An 8,233-nucleotide genomic window follows, 5' to 3' on the forward strand; every position below is an offset into this window, starting at 1 on the left:
TCAAGTAGGCGCAACCCGGTTCTACTTGACTAAACCCGTGCTCCTCCAAGGAGAGAGTTTGCTTTACCCAACTCCCTTTTTGATAACAAGGCAGAAATCCCCGACCCGACACTTGTTAGTTTCGAATGAAGAATGAAAAGTGCCCTGCCCTAGCAAGCACCTACTCCTATCAAAAAGCGAGACTTTACTAAACAAGCAAGAAAGGCTCTTTCTATCTTATTAGTCAAGCGCTAACGAGCAAGAAAAGGGATGCGCTAAGAAGCAAGGGCTTTCGTGCAGCTGCTGCGCCCTTGCTTCTTGCCTTATCTTACTTAGTAAAGCAACCTTTCGCGCTAGGCGCTCACCTTTTCCCTAAAATAGAATATTTGGAAGTTGGTAAAGACCCGCCCCTTGTTTCAGTCAGAATGAGTCCCCGAGACCCCGGGACATTGGCTTCCGCCAACAGTGAACTATTAAGGATCGCATCCCGCGCATATTCTACATTATAGCCTGCAACTGATTCAGCTTCCGCTTCTGGGAGATCAAACGGAGCTCGATTAGTTTCTGCTAGACGAGATATAAAGAACATAACCAATACAGGGAACAAGTGGAATACCGGACCATATATGCTTTTGTGCCATGACAATCTCACTCAAATTACGGGAACCTACACATATTAGTACAGTATACCGGGGACCCCGGCTAGAACCACACGTGCAAGTTTCCCTACATGTGGCTCGCCCGTGCTTTCTGAGGCGCTGCCTGTGACTCACATGGGAGAATGGGGCGGAACTGCACACTTTGGTGTTCAGAGCATTGTCCGAGTGAGTGGGCAGTGCCTACCAAGCAAAGCTTTCTTGAAGAGGCAGGGCTGGTTCATTTTCGGCACCCGTCCCTTTATTTATTTAGATGTTGAGGTAAGGCAAAGCCCCAGGAAAGTCTAGGTTTGCTCCCAGCTCCATCTCGGACTGGCATCTTGCTCTCGAGGGGGTGGGGTCCTGGAGCGAACTACTCATTGTGTGTTCGCCCCAACCCAAGGAAGGGCATTTGGTGAGGAGCATTGTTTTGAGGGAGAGAAAGCGTGGTTGACAAATCAATCATCGGAGGCAACTGGAAGTGCTTTCATCAAATGATGCATGTGGGCTGAGCCATTCCCATCCCAAGTGGTGCCCCAGATTCGGCATGCCGGTCGGGAAAGATTCACATAGAGACTGCTGCTATCCGGGAATCTCTTTCTATGTTAGCTAGCGGGGGCGGGCTTTCCTATGGTAGTCCCGCTGCGGTCTCTGAACGGCTGTCCCATCTCATATTGATTTGGCTATACTTGTATGTAGCCAGCCAATGTTAGCTCCACATGAAAGCCTTTTGAATAAAGGCTAAAAGGGCACTCATCAGTCAGCCCGACCCCTTTCCTATTTCGCTTTGCCGCCTATTAAGAGAATAGGTCCAAAAAAGTGGCCCGCCTTTCATCATCTATACCAGCTGCCACGTAAGAACCAATAGAAAGGATTTCGATGCCCTTCTCCTTACAATCAAGTAGGCTGAACGCCCCTCTCTAGATAAAAGTAGAACGTGCCATCACCTACAACCCTTTCCTTTGCCGAAGACTTCTACGAAATCAAAACGGGTGGCATCGTTGTATGCTCCACTTTTGTTGCCCTGGTTTATATCCCGGAGTACTCCTATGGCCGATCTGTCACCCAACCACTTAAACAACCTAAAGCTTGGCCCCATCCCGTTTGGAGAATGACCCTTTATGGCACGACTTAGTCAGTTATTCTCGCAGTTCAGATAAGATTCGGACCGAGTTGGGTTAGGTCTCCGAAAGCATGGTTCTTACCTCCCTACCCCCTTTGAGCTCGTCCATTCGTTGGGTGATCCCTTGCTTTCACGTTCAAGTGTTTGCTCATCATTTAGGCCCGTGAGTGAGATTTCTGCTCATTGTAGTCACCTCTGGGGTTTTCGCACCGGGATATTACCAGGACCCTTGTGCCCCAGCCCTTGATCAGATAAAGATGACCGCCTTATGACCCACAACGAAAAATGAGCCTTGCAATGAGACGCAGACATTCCCCATGCTGTGGTTCCCTCCAGTCCGTTCCCGGGTTGGGTTAGGGGAACATCCGAGCGATTTTCTTCACGGATCCAAATGCGCTCACAAGGCGCACAATAAGAATAAGACCAATAGAGACTTCATAAGGGACCATTTGAGCTGCAGATCGTAATGCTCCTAGAGAGGCATATTTCGAATATAGAGGAGTGAAAGTTCCCAACAAATAAATACTTTATTATATCCTTCTATGAACCGTACGAGCATGTCCTTCGTCACCCCCCACTGCGCTTACAGCTTTATGCCCCAACCTAACTTGCTCTGGCCCCGGGTCCTTCCTTTCTATTCCTCGGTAAGCAGACCGTGGGAGCACGGGGGGCGATATCTGCTTTTGACTGATAAAAAACATCTTTTTTTGTCCCTCCTGACCGAACTCACCAAAAAAATCACAATAGAAAAAGTTCTTCTTGCCGGGAGAGTAGCGTCAGAGACATCTTTATCTGAGGAGGAGGCTTCGTCGTCCGGCTTCTCATAAATGATGTTAGAATCGACCGGCTCATTCTCGGAATCTGAAAATAAAAGAGAGACAGAACAGAATCACTTTGTTTCAGTGACATATCTAATCAGACTGAATAGAATTTGAAGAGCTGTCACGATCATTCACATAAATTTCAGTGAACTATTAAAGCTATCAGTGTGATTGATCAGACAAGTACCAAGGGCTTTCGGTAGAATTCTTTCATTTCCAAATTAGCTTACGACAGGTCCTAGCATTAGTATGAGTTCGTTGACCGCGTAAGGGCGATCCATCTTGATGACAAATTCCACGATAATAAGAAATCAAAATTAATCGTTCGATATCTGCTCGTTTTCCCCTCTTCAATTCCTAATGAACAACATGATCTGGACCTATCATTTGTTCAATTTGGTCGATTTGATACTTAGTTAATTCTTTTATTTTATGTTTCCACTGATACCTAATCGATAACGAACCTGAATGGCTTTTTTAGGGCCAATTCCATCAATTTTGGTTGAGGCAATTCTTACTTGTTCATCGCCAACTAATCTAGCTCCTGAAATATATAACATTCTTGATCTTTCCTTTTACTAGTCTTCTCGGTTGGAATCAATAATGGGTTGTCTCCTCTTTCATAATCCTTTCTATAGGTAGAACTACTGTGAGCGGTCTAAACTTTGACCCTTATTTCTTTCTTCATATTGTAAAGGGGAGCAAATCCCGTTTTTTGCTCCCTCTATTGTTAGAAAAAGGGCACTCTTGCCATCGTTCAGTGACTCATAGGGCTTCCCTCAGCGCAGTCTTTGTCGTTCTTGAGAATGGTCGCCACTTCTACCAGGACCGAAATGATTATCCTTGCCCGATAGGTCTACATCCATCCCTGAATGTCGTCGGGTACTGTTAACTTCCCCGCTATTCTTGTAACTGTTACCTGTAATCCTCGCATGTGTGTCCGCACCCCCCTGAGTGGATGAGAAAGAAAGGATTTCTCGGAGCAACCCCCCAAGGTTTCAGACCCAGGAGTCAACTTTCCCGTATGAGCATTCGGTACATGTATCGGATTTCCAAAACTTATGGGGTTCTAGAGGTACGAAGATGCAACTACGAAAGAAATGGCAGGGGGCGCATGACCCCTCTAGTCAAGAATTAGGGCCTTACAATCACTAGCCAATATGATTTTCTCTCATGCCTTTCTTCGTTCATAGTTCGATGATTCTTCTTCGCCTTGTTGTGTTGGCTTGTTCAATCAATCTCATAGGTTCCTATGGCTCGTCCTAGAAGAAAGGGGATATACCATAACCATAGGGAAGTAAAGGTGCCAAAAAAAGCTTTTTCTGAGCAAATATAGTGGTATAGTCCTTAATGCGCAGGAGCAAAACATGGGGTGCGCCTTACTAAGCAAGAAAGGGGAAATTGAAGACTGAGAACATACGAGGTAGGCACTAAGAGACTGACTTAAGAAATTACTTAAGTCAAGTTCTTGTGCTATATATCGTTCGTGATCCTTCGATATTATTGAATGGAGGGGGCTCAACCTAAATCCTTTAAATAGAGTCACATCTGCCTCCCCGGTTCCACGCGCCCTTACTAGTAAAGGCTCCCATTGGGAGAAACATAAATTGTTGAGTGAGCGATCCGGCCTCTAGTCCTTCAATGATGGATTTGTCTTACAAAAAAACCCGACCTCGGTAGAAAATGAATGGCGGCGTGAAGTTGATGAGCAGCGAAGATGTCTTTATTATAGTTGGCCAAGCGGCCCCGTCTTTCATAGCCAAGAATTAGTCATTTAAGGATCAGTTGATGCGTTGGGATGAAAGAAAGTTTTTCGGTGCTCCTCTGGGACAAACAGTAAAGGCAAATGAATTAATAGTTAAAGTATAAGGAAGATGGCATAGAGCATAGAATGAGATTGATGCTTCGAATGCCCTGTTTTCTGGGGTTGTGATAGAAGGAGCTGTGGCACTTTCGGAAGGGGGAATCAGCTAGGCTGTCGCTGTTCTAGAAAAGGAAGCGTAGCTGGCACATTGAACCATGTCTGTCAACGATGAAAGATAGCCCTAAAGTGAGGGCACGTGCGCCACTCGACATACAAAGATAGTGAGGCTTCCATCGCTTAGATTTAGGGCGATAGGGCGCACCACAGATACGATAAGAAGCACCCCTCAATCGATAGGTCAAAGACAGAAACATAGTACCAGTGACATCTCTAATCTTTGACAAAATCGGGGTCTTTTCCACATAAATGGTGTCAACCAAAGACCGGAGCATCTTAGCAGACACTGGAGAGAAATCCCTAGTAACTTCGTCGCTCCTAAATTATTTGGCAAACTCCAAAACATGACTTATAATAAATAATGTTTCAAATTGGGAGACTTTTCTTTAGATATAGTTATAGTACATTGAAACTATATATTATGCTAAGTGGTTGTCACCTTCTCGTCGGCGATCACCGTCGCCAAGAATGGCATAGTCGCAAAGCTTCGTCGTGCCATACACCCTTTCAGTAGCTATCCACACAAGCATATGATGTTTAAGTGTGAATAGAGGCCAATAATGAAAAAATCCGAGGGGTTGACCCTTCGTAAACGTCACAACCGATGACCTATAGCCTTTATTATATTATAGAAACTATATGGTAATTGAAAGACTACAGAAAAAAGTATGAACGTCCAGGAAGTTGCAAAGGGATTTCCGAACAACCCTGCATACAGGACGTCAGGATAACAGATAAGGAATCGATAGCAGCCTTTTTTATCGTTTTTTCTTTCTTCTCAAGTACTGCAACGGTTGGGTCGGATTATAGGTACCATCAATTCTTAACCTTGACAAAACCTTCATCCATCATGTATAGGCCGTACCAAGACCTGATATAAGGGTAAGCCAATAGGGAATAACCTTTTCTTCCCTGCCTCCTCGACCTTCATTCCCATCCTGCAGTCAAAGTGATAGCGGTTGTAGCATCCACTGGTAATGTGTGGAAGAGGGTGAGATTTCTATGTGGATAGGACGTATCAACACCTTTTGCATCTTTTCATTTGAAAGGAAATATATAAGAATAATATAGTGTTGGGTCCTAAGGACCAGGATGGCCGAAGATCAAAACCAAATGTGCCAGGGGTTGATCATCGAAGCCTGAGCAATAACGATTAAGAAATTTGAGCGCTGATGTAGCTAAGAGCCACCCTCACAGTCAATTCATTAGGGTTGTCACCTTCTAACCAGTCCCATTTCTACAGTTTATAGAAAGAAGTTCCCTATCTTTCCGAGTTCAACTTCGCAAAGGAAGAGGGCGCTCCTAGTTCTTGTTTACTATGGATAGGTTTCCTTTGTTTTTCTATAATAAAATAAGCTGTCATCAGGAACCTTGTTTTCCTTTTATCATTATTGTTTCTTCCTCGGTATCTCCTTAAAGATGTATTGTGAGGAATGGAAAAATTTTCTATCTATTCATAATGCTTCTCATTCTGCTTCTGCTTCACCTGGGTTGTCTCCTAAATGCGGACTAGAACTTATCTACTTCAATAGTTCACTAACCACTCGGAGCAGTTTTGCAGTGAAGGATATGAGCTAGTTGGTTGTTTGTCTCATATGGCTCTTCGATTAGGAAGGGTAAAGACTGCCCAATAGGCTGAATGGAGGAAGGAATGTCGTTTTTGAGTTTGGTTGGAAGAGATGGATCCAACGACTGCTAAAAGACTCAAAAAGAAAATGAAAAACATCGATACGGTTGGTAGCAAACCCTGGATGCCTTTTGGGAGCACCCTTTTGGAGCACCTGCCTCCCAATGAGTGTAACTTGAACTATGTGAAACAAAATGAGTTGATAAACGAATCCCTATTCCCTATAGCGCTTGTGGCTGCAGCCATGCAATGGATCTGGGACCGCATTAGTGCTTTGGAAGACAGGAAACGGGCCCTCCTCCAAGACATGATCTCACCCGCAACCGGAGAGAAAGAGTATGTCGACCCAAAGTAGTGTGTTTGCATGTATCACTAGTAGTCTTCCGTTGTTCACTTTGTAATGTTGTTTGGCTGGTTTGTCTATGTGTGTGTACTTGAGTTCGTTGGATGCCATAGTCTCTCTTGCTTAAAAGCTGAGTCTTTGGTTTATGCTTATTATTTTTACCGTAATAACATTATGATTAGAAAGCCAGTGAATTATCTACCTATGGGCGTATCCTTCTAGCTCCTAGCATCTTAACTGAAAGTATTCCTCTTCCCTAGTCTGATTGATTCATCCGTGCCAATAAAAGAATAAGTCATGAAGTCATACTGTATGAGGAACTATTTAAGTAGGTCTAAGTTAAGGCATCTAAGAGAAGATAGATATAGCGTTAAGGAGATAACAGCTCGAACAAGGGCTAAAAGGAGAAACGAATACGTATCTCAAATTGTATGTCTTCTCTTTTCTTTTTGCTCTTCTTTGTCCATTGACATGCCTAGGTCATTCGTAAGAACCAGAACGACAATGACACTAGCTAACCAACTAAGAGAGTAAAATAGATAGATGAATTACTTGCTAAAGGAAAGGAAAGAAGTGGAATCAGACTCAGTTTTAGTTCATCACAGGGATTCAGAAGTAGCAGTTTCAGTAGCCGTATTTGATGATGTTGATGTTTCAAAGTAACTTCAGGAATTTAGCATTGAAGATAAGGACAGAAGAAGATAGGTAGCTTTCCGCTCTAACTAAAACATCTAAATAGGATGCAGCTCGTCCCGATTTGTCTCCGGTCATAACTAAGATATATCGATTAATCTCCGAGAAGTCCTAAAGTGGAAGTCATCTATTGAGGATAGGACTAGGCAGACGGAGGTCTAGGAGCTTGAATAGCTTATTGAATTAGCTCAGCCTACAACTTCTCTTGAGTCTATAGGAGTTCAGTCGGGAAGATCAGGGCAGATATGCCCCGGAAAGCAAGAAATTCCTAAATCCGGTTAGTAGGAAATCTTTTTTACGGGAAAATGATGGTTTAGCTCAACAATTGATAGATTGCGTTATATTGTCCGCTTCGTTCTATTTGCCGCTAAAAGCATTCTGTCCTGATGGTTTAAAAACCTAAAAAAATGGCAGTTATCACCTGCTGACGAAGTGATGAGGTTTGCAGATAATACACTAAAGATCTCCTAGCTTCCAAAAGAAGAAATTCTCACAGGCCCTTATTTCAAAGTTTCAGATTTGATTCCAATGCAGCTTTTCTTTAGTCCTCAGGATATGATTCTTATGATTCTTTAGTATGTTACCAGGGGCTGAGCTCAATAGCAACTTACTCAAAGACAAACACTGCGGCTACTTTAGCCTCTGTATGTTCCTACAGTGAGGATAGGGGAATCTCTAGTGGTAAGAAATCCAAATAGAATCCAAGGCTTTGCCTCTATGATCATCTTACCTTTTAACTAAGGCAGTTTTCTACTAATTCAATCTATGTGTTCACCTTACTTAACTAGAGAGCAGATGTTGGAGGGGAAGACCGGGCTTTCACCCCAAGTTTGAGCCTTTAAAGGTATAAGTTGTGATGTTATAGGCACGAAGTCAAGCAACCTATGATTAAGTACTCCCGGTCTATACCTTGGCTAAAGTATCTTGCCAGGTATGCTAAGCTACATTGGTTTTCTATCCCTAAAGAGAATAGGCATCTTATTACAGATAAAACTACGTTTAAGAAAGAATGATCATATATATGATGTCCA

This window comes from Solanum verrucosum, unplaced genomic scaffold (genome assembly GCF_900185275.1).
Source record: "Solanum verrucosum unplaced genomic scaffold, falcon-dt-bn FXZP01000228.1, whole genome shotgun sequence".
Classification (NCBI taxonomy): domain Eukaryota; kingdom Viridiplantae; phylum Streptophyta; class Magnoliopsida; order Solanales; family Solanaceae; genus Solanum; species Solanum verrucosum.